Source organism: Acipenser ruthenus, chromosome 14 (assembly GCF_902713425.1).
Source record: "Acipenser ruthenus chromosome 14, fAciRut3.2 maternal haplotype, whole genome shotgun sequence".
Lineage (NCBI taxonomy): Eukaryota > Metazoa > Chordata > Actinopteri > Acipenseriformes > Acipenseridae > Acipenser > Acipenser ruthenus.
This window is the reverse complement of record NC_081202.1, coordinates 29561242-29579445: the sequence shown is the minus strand read 5'-3', so window position 1 is coordinate 29579445 and position 18204 is coordinate 29561242. Positions and strand designations below refer to the sequence as shown.

The 18204-nt window shown below is 39.0% G+C and overlaps 1 pseudogene; it reads right to left on the bottom strand.

Annotated features, from left to right (window-relative positions):
• Window positions 1-1603: 1603 nt before the first annotated feature.
• LOC131697447 (TBC1 domain family member 2A-like) lies at window positions 1604-15875 on the bottom strand (annotated as a pseudogene).
• Window positions 15876-18204: the final 2329 nt, after the last annotated feature.

Genomic DNA, 18204 nt, shown 5'->3' with positions numbered 1-18204 from the left:
TGACACTGGTAATATATAAGTGCTTGTGCCGTAATACTTTCCTAAAATAATAATTCTCTTCGAGAGACTTTGACTATAGTTCAGATTGCCATCACATTATAAAACAGCAATACAAAAATGAACGCCTAAATATTAGAAATGTTCTCGTTAATTCTCCCTATTGTGCAATAATACGTACATAAAAAATCCAATCAAATATCATAATATACAAATACAGAATACAAATATGTTCTAAATGTTTTACTTGTATGTGTTTAGTCTTTGACCAGGTAATCAACCTGGCAACACCTGAGAAAATAAAGGCAGCTTGTATTGGTTGCCAACAGGCCCTTATACAGTGATTCGAGTGAAAAAGACAACCCATTCTTCACAAAAATAATTTATTTTAACACATTTTTCCATTATTCTTATTTTTTATTTTAGCTTTTCTCTTCACATTTTTTAGTAAACAAAAAAAGCACAAACAAAATCTCAACGTGTTTCGACAGAGTCTTAATCATGAGTAAACTTAATTTGATACAGAGGAACACCCCTTTTTTTTACACTCAATTCTCCACAGGCGATTAATCACCTTTACGTCACAAACCTTCAATTGACAATCAGAACAATCAAAAACAACTGAAATTAATAAGTAATTAGGTACAGAAATGACAACAGAAGGCAGAAGACCATACTTTTTATATTATTGTAAACACTAAATCTGTACGTCAACACAAAACTTTTCATACCACTAAATATTCTTTTACTAAGTTACTTTTTTCTTTTTACTCTGCAACTTGAATAATGAACAGAGGTATATACTGTATACATACAAACATACATTCTACAAAAAATACCCATATTTAAAGTCTTCATTAAGGCCATGTGGTGGAACAGAATTAAAAAAAATATCACAAAAGTTTCCCTTCTCAAGAGTTGTCTTCTCATGAATAAGACGAAACGCGCTGAGATTTTGTTTGTGCTTTTTTGTTTTCTAAAAAATATTTGAAGAGAAAAGCTAAAATAAAAAATAAGAATAATGGGAACAATTTGTTAAAATTGGTTAAAATTCAGCGCAATAGACAATGCAGCCATGCTCCAGTCACAAAAGCTATCCCTACTATCAACACATTAATATCCATAATTCTATTTATTTAACAGTTGGCATTTAAAAACTTTAGACACGAAGTTGTTACATGTCTTGCATCCCTAAAAAATTAAAAAATAAACATTTTTAAAATCATTACTGAATTAAACATTTTACCAGCGTTGAAAAATCTATATGTAGCGATCAATTATATATATATATATATATATATATATATATATATATATATATATACACACACACACACACACACACACACAGTATATATAGCACTGTATTCATCCTATTTTTTCCTTTTCAAGCTCAAGTAAAAAACGTTTGTGTTTTTGCTTTCGTCACTTAGTTTAGGTTTATCAGAGGTACATGAATTAAAACTGTACCTCTAAACCTAAGTGAATTCATGCAAATCATGAAGGATTGCCATACAATTTAACATAATTAAACAAAGCAACGTCTTCCTCTTAACTTAGCAATAAATGAATTATGCAATTTACAGGAATATAAACAAACAACCAATGCATAAAAAATAAGTTTATTTCAGAGATAGTCTCGTTTAGAAAATCTGGAACCTGGTTGCCGGTCTGAAAAGTAACTGGAATCTCTGTACTTGTTCAGATTAGCCTGGCCTAAATTAATCACATTTCAAGACATTAATTTTCAAGATCTCCAATGAGTTTTTGTTTTCTTGGGAAACTACAAAATAATTAATTTACTGAACTGATCTGAGTGGAATGGAACTGCTGATTGAAGAAATTCAGAGACTGACAGATGATAATTATAGTAAAAGGCTGTTTTATGAGATAAGAAACAGGTTTATCCTTTGTGCCAGTTGTGCTGCACTGTGTGTTGGTTTTGTGATGTGGAAGCCGAGGGCTTAGGACCACCATACTCCTTTCATGTGTGACTTAAACTGGATTTGAAGTCAAGCATTCAGAGATGTAGTGTGTGTGTATTACCAACACACCTATTTCCATTAATATTCTGCATTTTGACAGGTTTGGTAAACTTAATTTGTTGACTCTAAAACAAGTATGTCGGTACATCATGCGCCATTACAAAATAAGAGCCGAACTGTACATGTAAAAATGTAAGTCTGACATACCTATATACTCAACAACAGACAAAGGATAACAGTTAGATGTATGTGTGACATACACAATATGTAAGCCCCACTATATTCCACAGCAGGGAATAATAAGGCAAACAAATTAGTTTAAATAGTATCAGTGATGTGTAATTTTTCAATAACGTCAGGACGTGTGATGCAAGCTAACTGCAGTCTGTATTACTTCTTCGTCTTCGCTGACAGCAGTGTCCAGGTCCTTGTCTTTGCGCTCCACTTGTTGTTCTTTCACAAACTCCTCCTGTATCCTCTCCAGCTCCTGCAGCTCGGCTGTCAGCCTCTCCATGTGAAACTCTCGTCTGTTCTTCAGCAGCTTCATAGGGAAGGGATTCATATCATTAAATGCTATGTTCATTAGTTTCCTAAAGACAGAAGATACAGAGAAAACAAAATGCCACTGATGAAACAACTGCAAAGTTAAAAGGACCTGGGAATTTTTCCCCCTTTCAAAAAATACACAAATAAATAAATAAACAATAAAGTATGGGCCTGCCAAAATTAAATTCATAAAAAGACACAAAAAGACAAACATACACACTTGAGAAACAATGCAGTTTTTTTTTATTTAGTCATTGCCAATTATTTTTTATTATTTTCTAACCAATTTGGAATGGCCGAAGCGTGTGCCGTCAGCCGACCCCTTTTTTTCACACTGCGGACTCGCTATGCAGCCACCCAAGAGCTACAGCGTCGGAGGACAACGCAGCTCTTGGGCAGCTTACAGGCAAGCCTGCAGGCACCCAGCCGACTACAGGGGTCGCTGGTGCGCGGTGAGCCGATGACGCCCTGGCCGACCTAACCCTCCATCCCCCCGGGCGGCGCTCGGCCAATTGAGTGTCGCCACCTGGAAGCTCCTGTCCTCGGTCGGCAAAGGAATAGCCTGGACTCGAACTTGCAACGTCCAGACTATAGGGCACATCCTGCACTCCACGTGGAGCGCCTTTACTGGATGCACCTCTCGGGAGCCCCACACAGTTCTAACAGGAACAAAAAATTTAAGTCTGACATACAAAGTTGTTACTTGCTAATTTTATAACATAATTGTTTAGATATTGAACCCATTAACTTCTACAGTGTATCAATCTTCAGGTGGTCCAAATCAGTCAATGGCCCCCTGTCTCTGCACAGCCAGCACTGCCTGGATTCTTGTCTAATACTGAAGCATGAATGGCTGCATCTAAATGAATGTGTTTGTATTTCAGGTTTAGTGGCTGGACAGAGGAGAAACATGGTGATTGAATCAATAATTCCAATGAAAAGGCTTTGAGAACTAAATGGAAACATATTTCTGCTGCTTTACAGTCATTGTGAGAAAACTCTGCCAAATTATTATCATATAATCCCAGTTATTTCACTGAAAATCAAGAGAAAGCAGACTGATTGATCCAGTTCCATGCTACAGTATAACAGAAAATAAATGTTTTCAGTAAATAAAAGGCAACAGAACCTTGGAATTATTCATCCTTAGGATAACTTATTTTTACTACTAAGACCTAATGGCAAGAAAATTCTGTTTTTAATAGTATCTTAAACGGCTGGTTTCACAAACTACAATTAGCACTAATTTTGGACGACCTTACTTAAGATAACAATAGGTAGTCCAGGATTAGTGCTAATCAGGGCCTGTGAAACCAGCCAATTGACCTACCAGTTAAATTGTTCAACACTTTAATAATCTGCTTGCAAACTGTTCATTAAACAGCTATACATACAGTACATCTGTTTTCTAAGCTGCAAAGAGGACATTATGTGGGTCTGTGAGGTGGGGGCTCCATTACCTGTAGGAAGTGAATGGTAAAGAAGGACTTACGGTTTCATAGTGGATGCATGGTAAAGCTCAGTAAACTGCAAAATCACTGTTCACATTTACCATCATCAAAATGGTACAATCACTAACTTTACTAGTGGTTAAAAGCATGGCCACTGGAGTGAGTGAGATGAGTGTGAACTGTTTATACAGTCTGTGATTGACAGCAACTGGTCTGATGCGTCTGCTGTACATTATCATCATCCTCATTCTGCCATCAGAGATAGTTTTGGTGAAAAAACTGAGGTATTGGTAGATTTCCAGATTGTCGTGAATTTTTAGAATGTCCTCTTCATTGTACTTAAAGAGGGCCACTGCATAGCGAAATATCACCTGGAAACAGAAAGAAGGAAATACTGTTCAGGTTAAAAAAGAAGGATACTTTCGCTCATCAAGTCGTCACTGGACTGAGCCCTTTTATAATTAATTATATTTTACTTATTTCCATGTTTTTCATTTTTACTCTCTATAACTCTCTAAAATGTCATTACTATAATTTAAAATAATTGGATAAGCTGTTACAATGTAAGTGTGACATACTGTGCACATGTTTGCAAGTTAAGACGATTTTTCTCAACAATTTGTGCTTAAAAATGTATTAAGCACGTTTCAACACAGTTGGGTAAGTGTGGGTGGTGTGGGTGGTGTTGGTGGTGGGGGGGTGGGTATTAAAGGATCAATTACTAACACAGCCGGCGCTGTACCTTTGTGCCCTCATAGAGGAAAGCGTCCCACACTCTGAGCAGGATGTCGCTGACCAGACTTTCCACGAAGACCACCAGGAACCAGTTGAAGGTGATGAGGGAATGATCGATGCTGTGCTCCTTGAAGTGGGCCGTCAGGCGAGGCATCTTCTCAGCAAGAAAGTCACGGAACACCCTCTGATCAGCCTGCAAGGAACAAAGAGCTCTGCTTAGAGCAGCAGGAGTTGCTCAGCTGTTAGAACAAATAGGGACTATGACTGCCTGAATTAGCACCTCCACAGTACTTACTGGTGAAGCAAAGGGGATAGCATTAAAACTCAGCTATAGGCTGACGAGCAATGTCACAAATATTTTAACATTTTCTTAGTAATAACGGAGAGACATGGACAAATTAGCCAATTTCCATAACAGGTGACTTTGGAAAATAGGCAAAAACTGGTCAAACAAAATCTCAAATAAAAGACCTCCACGAGAAGACCAAATCATCACAGATACAAAAAGAAGACTGAGGTGTATAGGCCACGTACTCAGGATGGAACAAACCCATATCCAGAAGGTAGCTCTACAATGGATACCGCAAGGGAAAAGAAAATGAGGCAGAGAAAGTTGCCTAAGATCGAGAGGTGGCAAGGGCTTGTTGCGTCCTTGTGTCCCTGGAGGGAAGAAGAGGGTTCACTGATTTGAAATCAGTTGTTGTACATACTGTACCTGAGAGGCAGTGAGGGTTTTGCTGTAGTAGTCTTGTGGCATTATGATTTCAACAACAGCCACCAGACACCAGAAGGCATCCACTTCATCCTTCAGAACTAAAGTGCAATAGCTGCCAACCTGCAAGAGGAAACACACACACCACATGACTCCACTGGAAGTGTGCTGCTAATATTCAGAAGAAAAGGGGGACACATAGGTGTGCCAAGCCACATTTTAGGCCCTATTTTGAAATAAATTCAGAGGAATTTGATGTATGAAACTAGCAAGAAATTATGTAAATTATACACTTATTTGTATTTATTATTATTTTATTTCTTAGCAGACACCCTTATCCAGGGTGACTTACAGTCGTAGACAAAAATACATTTTAAGAATCAGTATAAGTATTAATACGATTACGATTCAATAACAGAACAGATAACAGTGTCAGTGATAGTTACATCAGGATTAATTAAATACAAAATACTACAGATTAAATGACACTCGACAGATTACAGTACTCTAAAGTACAGGGTTAAATGCAATAAAATAGGGAGCAGATAAGAGCAAGTAAAGTGCATTTAAGGAAGAGTGATAAGTGTCCAGATGGAAAAGAGGAGTTTCTACAGGTGCTGTCTGAAGAGGTGAGTCTTGAGGAGGCGCCAGAATTATTTTTAATCTGCCTGAATATGGCCACTCGTGCTTTCCAACACAGTTGTCTTTACAATTGTGTAGAATATTAAAGAACATATCTGGGCCAGTATATTTGTGATTCCAGAAAAAGATATATTGTACAGGGGAGGGATGAGTAGCTAAGAATACACAACACAGTTAACAACCACTAGGTGTCATAATTTCTCAAATCAATAAATAAACACTGTTTGCATGTGTATTCTTATTGCTATTTATAATACAACAACACATCGCTCTAGTATAGTGTCCTGGCATAGCTACCTCCAACGAAGTGCTCTAAAATGTTAACACCGGTAATGCTGCCATTACCTGTGGCACTGCTTACCGGTAATAGGCATTATTGTCTGTTTTAGAAAAGGATAAGTTATGCTAGTCCACGTCCAAGAAGTACAAGAAAGTGTTTTGTCTTTTTTGGCAACACCTTTTACTACTTAAAATGAGCGAATGGCATTAAGAACTTTCAATACAAAAGGTACAGTACCGGTTGAGGCCCTGGCAGTAGCCGATGGTGGGGTTTTGCCAGGAGAAGGCTAGCAGAATGCGCTGCAACTTTTGGACTGCGTCGGAGGTGGGCGAGGAGAAGTGCTTATTGCTGGTGAGGGTGCGGTGCAGGTCCAGCCTGATCTGCTGCGAGGCCGGGTGCTCCGACACCTTGCAGTGCTTCCTCAGCTCCTGGTAGCGATTGGGATTCCGCTTCCTATAGACCTGCGTCCGTGTCCTCACGATCCAGCGCCACACCTGCTCCCGGTACTCCACAGGGATCCCACACCGGATCAGGCCCTTCAGCTCCGGGGAGGGAGCCAGCTGGTCCAAGGGACGGCTGGCCAGGTAGTTAGCCCACCTGGTCCGCAAAGGCTTGTCCACCATCTCATTGTTGCGCAAGTTGTTGGAACGGATCTCCAGGGCCTGGATTTTGGCCAGGAGCTTCACGTCCTCTACTTCATAATCAGGAATGGTCTTGAATCCATAGTCGTCGTACTCACTGGGAAGGAACAGAAAGTTAAACAAGGATGTTGGCTTTTCATTTGCGCACCTATTAGATCACAATTGCAACAAACCAACATTAACATTTTGATCCTTTGCTTGTTTTGGTATTTCAGTTCGGGATATGAGGGTATTATATGAAAATGGAACTGGTGTAGCTTGCAATCACATCATCAGTTTAGCAATAGAATTGCATTTTAAATATTTGAATATACTTAGTAACAAAAAAACAAGAAAGTAACCGGGGGGAAAAAAGTTTTCGCTGTGAAACCCCGGTATGGAAATGTCAGTACTGTCTTACCTGACAGGGTTGAGTTTAAAGCCATCCTTCTTGTCTCCCTGCAGTGAGTCCTCAATGAGCCTTTTCACCATCTCCTGCTGACTGCTGTCCAGCCCTTTGCTCTCCTGCAGCCTGCGCAGCACGACCAGGTACTTGCTCTCAATCTGGCAGTTTTTGGCCTCCAGGTAGGCACACTGCAACACAAAAGAGAGGTTTAGGGTTAGGATTAAAACAAAACACAGCAGCTGGTGAAAGCAGTAACCCTCCCACAACCTCCCACTCATTTCCAAGACAGGGCAGTCCAAAGGCAGAGGGTTTCTACACCCTGTTACTTTTTAACTGGGTTGAACTTGTTTATTAAAATGTAAAAATGAACCTAGTACATTTCCAAATAACTAATTTTACAGTTCTGATGGAGCCATTCCAATTATAATCTTGCTTCTGCTCCTTAAATTAATTTTATTTAAAAATCCTCTTCGCTGCAGTGTTCACTTGTTCCCTTGTGCTGCTTATATTAATTACAAGACTGCTATTTCCTACAGTGCAATATGTGTGTCACCCGAGTGCTTATGGACACTGTGGCTGTGAAGGGTCATTTCTTTGAAAGTTAAACTGTTGTGTACAATACATGTTTTTTTTCGATTACGATTCGGAAATCAAAGCGTTTATGTTTTTGGCAATTTTAGCAGTTTTAGCATAACCTGCAACTGAAATTATATTTATTTATTTATTTTTACAATTTTTGCTATTTGGTTCTTCTTTAAACCAGAGTCACCCTGGTATCAAATGTGATACCTATTAATTCAAGTGCTCCCAGAAATCCTGAAACAACTCTACTGTAGTACAATAGTTTTTCATGTCACAAATATGGTCTGATCCTAAATATATCTAAAATAATTTAAAACCATTGCCAATCAGACCAGATAGATAAAACATCTAATTTGCTGCAATCATACCAGCCAGTAGCTGTTTCATTGCACAGTGCACTCAGGGGATATCACTATATGGAGCCATGACGCAGGCACTAGGACAGATCAAGCACTGATACAGAAACAGCTACAACTTGACCCACCCCAAAGAACACATTGGGGTCAACAAGATTAAAAATTAATTTAATTTGCAAACCAGGCATTTGTGTTTTTGTGAACAGTGCCCTACATTCACAGCACTGTACTTGTATTTAGAATTCACTACATATCTTTCCAATTTGCTTTCTGCATCTAGAGAAGACCTAGATTTGGAGATGAAAGGGAAACATCCCAGTCAGTCTGATCTGTTCATTCTGGGAGACTGGAGCTGGCTCAGTTGCTAACTTCTCTGTGGTTTTAATTAGTAATGCATGAACACACCCGAGGTTGCTGACCAGGCTAACAGCCAGCCAGTCAGAACTACTATGACAGTCAACTAAGAAGAAACAAGGAGTGAAACCAAGTAGGAGTACAAAGAAAATTATAAAAATAAGGGAAGTACAGCATAAAATGAAAAAAGAAAAACCACAAATTACTAAAGAGAAACATAACAGAGGAAGTATCTCTGCAAAAAAAGCAAATAATTGACCAAAAATACTGACTGCCTATGTCTTTATTTATGCAGATACTAGACTACAATAACAAGGTAAGAAGGCATGTGGAGGAGTGGTTAGGGCTCTGGACTCTTGACCTGAGGGTCGTGGGTTCAATCCCAGCTGGGGGACACTGCTGCTGTACCCTTGAGCAAGGTACTTTACCTCGATTGCTCCAGTAAAAACCCAACTGTATAAATGGGTAATTGTATGTAAAAATAATGTGATATCTTGTAACAATTGTAAGTCACCCTAGATAAGGGTGTCTGCTAAGAAATAAATAATAATAATAATAAAAGTATATTAATAAACATGGTAAACCCAGGTAAATTATTATAAATGCATTGTATAACCATGGGAAAAGCATGGGTAAAACTGCAGAAATACTGTGGTTAAACAGGAGGCCAAAGGAATGCTTTAAACTTTTAAAAAGTTACCATGATGTGAAAATGATACAAAGTGAATCTAAAGTTGTTTTTTTTATTTTGTTTTGTTTTTTGCGTTAGACTGTGTAAGAATAGTGCCCAGTAGGTCACCAGCTTGCGTCACTACATTAGAACCACTTGCAATCCATGTGTCACTAAGCAGTTTGCTTTATCATAATGTACCAGCATGCTAGTTGTTCTTTAATTTACTTTGGCTTCTTAGTGCAGACAGAGATGTCTCTAGGCGAAATCACAGATCTCATTGTGGTTTTGTGGTTAGAGCTATAAGAAAAAAGAAATAAATGAAACTCATTACTATTACTATTAATCTGGGGCCTAGGCTATAAAAGCTGAAAATAAGATGTTTAGTATTAAATAAAGTCACTTATATATTAGCCTTACACAGTGACGATACTGCATTAAAGACTTGTAGGTAAGGATAATATATTTTTTGAACATATATGTTTTTTCACAATGGTTAAATGGGTACAGATCTGTCACACAGCAAGCTGTAAAGCACATACCTTCATCAGGAGGCCCTTCTCCTCTTCTGAACTGTTCCTCCACAGCTTAGTAAGCTGGTAAATTTCAGAGTTGAGGAACTTGTTTTGGATCTTGTGCGCCTCTATATCGTCCTAGTAAACACAGTAAACGAATGAAATCAGAACACAATCTGTGGTTGTACTTAAAACATTTCTACTGTGAGCTCTACTTATTAAGAGCACAGGTTTGACCTAGTCCTGACTGATCACTGCTTTTCTTTGCTTTCATAATTGTACTCATTTGTACCCTATAAAACACTGTTTGAAAATCGCTGGGATACGTAAAAAAAAAGTGTGGCTAACTAATGTCAATTAATACACTGTACAAAAACAATATACTTGTTTTGTTCTAATAACAAAGAAATAGAAGAAAAAAATAGTTGGCCAACTGATCATGTGTCTGGAATTATTATTTGACTTTATATTAGTGGATTTAAGTTTTGCTAATAAGCAGATAACTGGTCTCCTAACTTTTATCAGAGAGCAGTGTACCCCATCATGCCTAGTAGCCTGGGGTTACACAGGGATTTTTTTTTTTTTTTTATACAGTATGTTTATGTTATTATAATAATTTTTGCTGTTCATTGTAACATCACATCAACACTGTGCAAGCCTGACCTATAGAGTACAAAATCACAGTAACGTGATACAAAGTACAGTCGAACTTGTCGTATCTGATCCTGTAAGATATGACACCATCATTACCCAATGGACCTGTGCCATGTGTGACTTACATATGCTGCTACCAACTGAATGGTACTGATGGAAACTGACCAATGCACATTTTATTATGGGTCTAAAACAGTAAATTCAGCTCTTAGCAGGTCAGAATTTGTACACGCTGTCACTTCACATAACTGCCCAGTTTAACCATAGTAAATAAAAGAAAAGTAAAGGATTCATAAAATTACTGTACTGTTAAAAAGCGTGCATCCTTGTTGTTGTTTATGTCTCAGATTAACACACACACACAATGTAAAAAAAACCTGTCAGATTACTTTGGCATACACTGAGAAAGCACGTTAAGAACTGTTTGGAATGCTGTTTTGTAAACTGAGAAATACTGTACTTCAGTGCTTGTGCAGTCATTTTCACAGATTTTTTTGTATAGAATACATGCTGTGTCGTACTTTGGTGTTTTAGGCACACTGGTGTACCTGACGTTGTTCATTTATAATGCCCCGACGTTAATAAAGAAACTACAATATACTAAAACGACTTCCTCTGAGATACAATATTAGTATATATTCGCTGGACCCCTGGACCGGTTCTACTATAAATGAATCATTCTTAGACTGGAGTGGCAAACAGTAATTGTGTGTCTGCTCCAATGCTAATAAAAGCTAGTTAAGATGTCATGTTTGTAATGCTTATTGGATGCAGAGAAGGTGCAGAATACCATATGTGACACCCCAGCAGTGAAAACATGGATCAGTTACTTTACTGCTTTTTCACATCATGCAGGATTACATGGTGGTCAAACAAAACCAAAAAAAAGAGTGTGGTTTTATCCGTGTTTCTTGAAACAAGAGTTGACGTACTTCCCATGGCTGTAATGTAAAAGTAACTTTTAAAATAACCTTGAGGTGCTCAATCTTCTCCTGCAGCCTGCAGAAGGTCTCTGTGCCCATGGAGTTGGCTACGGTACGCTGGGGGTCAGCCATGCAGGCAGCCACCTGCTCGGAGAGCTTGAGGATGACTTCCTGCTTGGCATTGTTCTTCTCCATCATGAGCTGCACGTGCTGCTGCAGCTCATTCACTTGGCAGTCCTGCATGGCCAGCCGCTGCTCCAGCTCCTCCTTGTCTTTGAGCAGGGCCTCCAGGCGGCCGTCCAGGTCCGCGATACACCTCTCTTTGTGCCGCACCAGTTCCAGCCGCTCCTGCTCCCCTGCTGCTGCCAGGAACTGTTTGCTGGTCCTCTTCTCCTGCTGTGCTGCCTCCAGGGCCTTGTGAAGGAGTCGCACCAGCTCCTGATTTCAAAACAAAAACACTATGGTCATTTACTCTTAAAGGTGAAGCTTCATGAGCTGTGTTGGAGGTAAATAAATTATACTGTAGGTGGTCCCTGAATAATGCACCTGTACTTTCTTTGTAATCTGAACCAGGTGGGATCAGACCTGTTCAGATTAGTGATTTGTTTGGAGTACTGATAATAAACTGTACCATACTAAAAATGCCTGGTATAGTATTTGTTTTAGGTTTTTGATTCTTGCATTTCCTGAAAAATCTGTAATATCCCTTTGAATAAAAAAATACTGTTTTATTTATCATATAAGAACAGCTATTAACATCATGCATTTAATTACAGTTATAGCTACAGGTAAATTCAAATAGTCTACTGTACAATGCAATAGTCTACTGTACAATGCAATTTTCCCTAAAAAACAGCCTGTTGCAGTATTTATTAGTAGTGCATATGAGAAAAGGCTCTGAAGCTCTGCCCTATATTATACGTCAGTGGCCTTAAAACCAATTATCAGACATTTTTATTATTACTATTTTGTTTATTTTGCAGACACCTTTATCCAAGGCGACTTACAGAGACTAGGGTGTGTGAACTATACATCAGCTGCAGAGTCACTTACAACAACGTCCCACCTGAAAGACGGACCACAAGGAGGTTAAGTGACTTGCTCAGGGTCACACAGTGACTCAGTGGCTGAACTGGAATCTGAGCCGGGGACCTCCTGATTACAAGCCCTTTTCTTTGACCACTGGACCACACAGCCTACTATTTCAATAACAATGTCCTTTTTTAACCAATTATAAAAGATGAATTCAGTGAAGTGTTTTTAGAAAAGACCAGCAAAATGACTGAAAATTCTGCACACTGCCTGCTGGTGGTCATTTTTCAAACCATTCAGGAGATCAGCTTAACTTGTGTGTTTTTAACAGGCTCAAAAAAGACCTTGTTTTTGCAGCTCTGTTCTTTGTACTCTGAAAGAAGAAAACAATGATAATGCAATAAAAGTACCAAGCACTGGAAATACTGTCCCAGTATTACAATAATAATGAGCAATGGTGTCTTGTGAAGTGGTTTCATAAGGTCCAGGATAACCGTGTCTTTAATCAAGACACAAAAACTAATGATAAAATAAGTCAAAATGCACATGCAGAATAAATTCTGTGCACAAATAAAGATTGTGTCTGTTGGTCTAATTTTAGATCAAATATACAATTAGCATGCATCTTGCATGTTACAGATCAGGTGCATTTGAGCACTGCGTTAAAAGTCGTATGGGTTACTAACAGGAAACAAGAAGGCGGCGATGCAAGATTAAAGTTTATGTTTGGGAAGCAATAAAATATGCTTATTGAAGCTCATAAAAATGTAAAAGGAAGTTTTGTGACCATACAGGCAAAAATGTAAGCTGTCTTTTTATCATCATAAGATACAGAGGAGTCATGAGCGAAAACCCAGAATTGCATTCAGGAGCTCTATTGTGACTGTTTAGATCTAGCCCTGCAGAAACAGTCCCTGCACAGGGCACAAAATTACCCTTGACTTCCTGACTCACCCTGCACACCATGCACTCATGCCTTTACCAGCTGAGACCCTCGGGGGCCTGTCACAAAGACGGCCGGAGTGGGTGGCGTCAGACCAGAAACAGGAACACAAACGACAGAGATGTGGAGTTTGGTTTAAGCTGAGCGCGTGATTGCGCTCAGCATTTAATAAACAGAAAAATAAAAGGTTTTAAACACAACCAAAAACACAGGACACGGCACTACACGCCAAAATAAACAGACAGACAAAACGAACTACACAGACAAACACGGTGAGCTTCTTTTACTACTTCTTTTACTAACAATTACTACCTCCGTCTCCTATCCCGTTCTCCACTCACCGAACACCAACCACCAGTGAGTGAAAACATGCAGCTTTTATGCAGTTGTACCGAGATTCGATTGCTAGTCAATCATTCAATTGGAATCTCGGTACAACTGCACGTGAATTAATTCAAGTGCAATTCCCCGTGCTCACATACTATTACTTTTTACTTGCACGTGATGTGATGTGCCATCCCCGTGCCTAACTACAAATATACAATTTACACACACGTGAAACACAGACCGCTTATATCCCGTGTACCAATCTATACACCAACATTAACACACGCACGCAACATACATACACAGAACACACAAATGCACACAGGGGCGGGGCACTTTGCCACAGGGCCCCAGAGATTTTGTATTTTAATACACTTGTACTGTATGTGTTGATGACAAAATAATAAAAAAATTCTACACTGTAACCTTTATGGATTCATAGGAACAGTAGTACAGCACAAGAGTTTCAGTTACAGACAATGAAGCAACAACAGACTCTCTTCACTGTTTCAGAAGTGCCCTTCAACCCTATTTTACATACACAGCTACTATAGAACATCATACCACCATGTTTATAACAATTTGGATTATCAGCAATACAGTTATCACACTTTTAAAAAGCTCTCCTGTTAGGTAATGCATGAGTTATTCTGCTAAATGCGTTTGTCTTCACACCCTTTGACACCTTAGCCAAAGAGGAAAGAAAATGCACAGTAAAGCAACCAATTTGTGGTCAGCATGCAGGTTTCTGACTTGCATAGAAAAAGAGTTAAGACATCACACAGTAAATACAGTAGATCAGTACTTTAATCAGTTTAGGCAAAATTATTGCTGGTCTTGGATTTGAGTTTGTATTACTTTGTGTAACTGCTTGACTAAATCCACTGTTTCTGTCTTATGTTCGTTCATACCATGCTTATTATAGATACAACATCATATTTAAATACTATCATACAACTTTATAAAGGTTTACCACTGTGTTTTTGCACAGTATTTTTTACAGTTTTCCCATGCTTTCCCCGTGATTAGACTGTTATTTTCCCACAATGTACCCTGGCTTTCCATGTCTATTAATATGCTTTACCATACCTAGCTGGTCTTTACAATGCTGACCTATGCTGTACCACTATGCTTTATGATTTTACTATGGGAAACATTTGTAAGGTTCAATCATTCATTGTACAAGTGCCTCACAAGACATATTATTTAATAACTCAGTTATCAGTTGTTATGTGCTTAAATATACTTCAGTCACCCAAACCAAACATATACCTTTTGTGACTTGAGCTCCTCAGTGAGCGTGAACACCTCGTGCTGGAGTCTGGATAGTTTGTCCACGGGGCTCCCCTCCTTTCCTGACACCTTCTCCCCAGAAGGCTGAAGAGAACTGGTCATTTTCTTCTCCCTCTTGTTCATGCTGCTTGATGGAGAACTCTTTCCTCCAGTCTTTGCTTCCTGCGCAGACTGAAGAAACTGAAGGAGCTGAAAGGACTGTAGGTGCTGGGGGTGTCAGAGGTACAGGCGGTGCTGGAGGTGCTAGGAAAGAGAGCAAGCAAAGAAAGCATTTGAAATGCATGAATATTTATTATATATATATATATATATATATATTTTTTTTTTTTCTTAAACTTGCTGGTTCTTTATTTTATTCTGGAGCCACCTACCTGACAATATACCCTTCATAATCATTAAACAAAAAAAAGAAAATAATGATTATTTCTGGAATTCAAATTTGTTATACACACAAAAATCATCATAGAACCCATAGTACCGATGTTAATTCTAGGGTGCCTAGCCAAAACTACAATTTGCTGCAAAAGAAAATAGTTGTTAAAAAGAGCTGTTGTTTTCAATGAAAGGTGAAATTGTGAGCTATCTAGTGAGTTTTCTAGAAATTTCTTAAAAAAAAGGCTTTATTGACACTCATTCTTTATCTTATTAACAAGCTTTACTCCTGCATGGTTCACCTTTTAGGAACAGGAAACCTCTGCACATTTATAACAGCAGAAAGAGTTCTTACCCTGCATGAGAAGAATGTAATAGTTTCAGAGCCACTGTGGTGGTCCCCGCATTGAACTGATCCAGACATGAACTAAGCAGAGACACAGACTTTGCAGGGCAGTTTCCTGTCAACTGAAGGACGCACCTGTTTTTTCCCCCAGTATCTGTGTCACAGGATCCTCACAGGGACAGTCTTCCGACTGCTGAATCTTGTCAAAGTTGAACACACTCCACCTCAGCTCCTGAGCTGGCTTGTTTCCACAGATATTGAGGACTGTGTTCCTGTAAGGGCAAGGCAGAGGAAACACAAACTGACTTCTGAAGGCAAAGTACAGAGAAAACGAAACTAAATGCATAGAAACAAATACACACACACAAACTAAAGTAGTACACAACAAATAACAAAATCCAAAGCTCAACTGGTTGCTTCTCTTGCTTACAGGCAGCTGCCTGGATAGGGCTGACTAGTTTACATAACAGGTTTGAATAACTTCTGTAAATTTTGAGTAGTTTGGACAGGCAAAAGGACTGTAAAATATAAAAATTGACAATTTTATTATCACAGCAGTAAATTGAGAAAAAATAAATAAAACAGCATTGGGAGGGAGCAATATTAACCCAATCTGGTTAACCTGAATCCAAGTATGAACCAAGTATTTCATTAACATACATTCCCCACCATGACTGTAAATTCATGACAATGACATAAGCATTATGAAATGGCAATGCAGTTTCCTGAAAAGTCCCAAGACATGAATGGACGCACAATAAATATTACCACAGAATGTGTACACCTAGTTTAACCAAAATTAGACAGGTGTGACATACAGATGGACAGATGAACAGCCAGAGTCACCTCCACACAACGCTGTTTTTATAAAAATGGAAACAAGTCAGAAGATAACATCACAAAGTGAATCCCTGTCTAGTTACCATGTTTGTGTTCTCAGCAACTAAGCCTGCTTCAAGGCTTCAAGCACAACAGAGCCGGTGAGTCATCGGCAGAAATGAGACTGTCTCACTGTGAACATTCTCAGCATGGGTATGGGGCAGAATTGAAATCACCCTTTTGTTATTTTGAGTTCTTTCCACCACACAGCACCAACATTCTCCTGTATGATCATCATTTTTGATTGTTTGAATTCATTAAGATATCTGACACCAGACACAATAAACAAAGTCCTTGGACTTTTGTTACCTCACCTAATTAAAGCATTGTATTTCTTGCTTCACATTACACCTCATGAAAATATCTTAGATATAATTACAATAAAGGGCAAAACATGAAAAAATATGTGGTGGTTACAAGAGTATAGCAACACTTTGTAAGCGTTTAGAATAAATAATTTAAATTGGGTTATTCCGGTTCAGCTCTTTTGTATTGCATGCACACAACACCTACCCTGGAACCCTTTTCTCCATCAGATCACAAACTGAAGAACCCCACCCCACACACAATTTGGTCGACTTGAGCTAGAATTAAAACTGGGCTGTCAGTGAGCTTACCTTCCCAAGGTGCAGAAGGCAGCTGGCAGAGCTGTGTGGAGGTAGTGGAGGGCTCTGCAGGTATTTTCACCAGGCTGGTATTGTGCTGCCACCGTTTTATTTGCAGCTGCTGCAACCAATACAGCATGGCGTGGCTGTTTAATGCCTGTAAAACAAAAACAAAACAAACTAAATGGTAACTTTACAAGTTGTGGGGCTTGCTTTATTGGGAAAGTGGTCAAAGTAGCTGATTTGTGTCAAAAGTCACATTGTTTACTAATTTTGGGGGCCACGATACCTGAAGTCAGCGCCTTAATGCGGTAGGTGATGTGTCAGTCACGGATTGGAGGAGACGTGATTGGCCGCGCCACCGAAAGAGGGCATGACGGAGGGTTTTAAGGGGAAGTGGCCCCAGTGATCTGTTCCTTAGTTTTGATGGTTAAACTATAAGGACCGTATGCACAGGAGAATTAAAAGTACTGTGAGTGTTTTGTGTTTTGTTTGTTTGTCAGCTAACTGTCATTGTTTGTTTGGCTAGACGGCTAACACAAACCGGGAGCTGTCGCTGCACGCCAGCACCAAACCCCGGACTACACTGACCTACTGTTACCTCTGTGTTTGTCTTTCACCATTCACTTGCACTAGAGCACCCACTGTCAGGAGACATGTCTGTGTCTGTGTATTGTGTGTTTAAAAAGTGTTTTTATTATTTCGGGACTGTAACCCTCCTTTTGCATGGCGCAATACACATTGATGTGTAGAGCCCATGCTTATTATTTAAAGTGTTGTTGGCACGCAACCCAGCTGAAAATAAAGAGCTGTTAATTGTGAACTGTCTTGTGTGTGTTTGTTCTGGAGCACTGCATCATCACTACACCTGCACACTGCAAACCATTCCTTCACAGTAATCCATTTTTATCATTGCGCAAATTTTAGATGTAGGGAAACCTGCTTGGGGGATGCTATTGTGTATTATCAAAGCAGCATC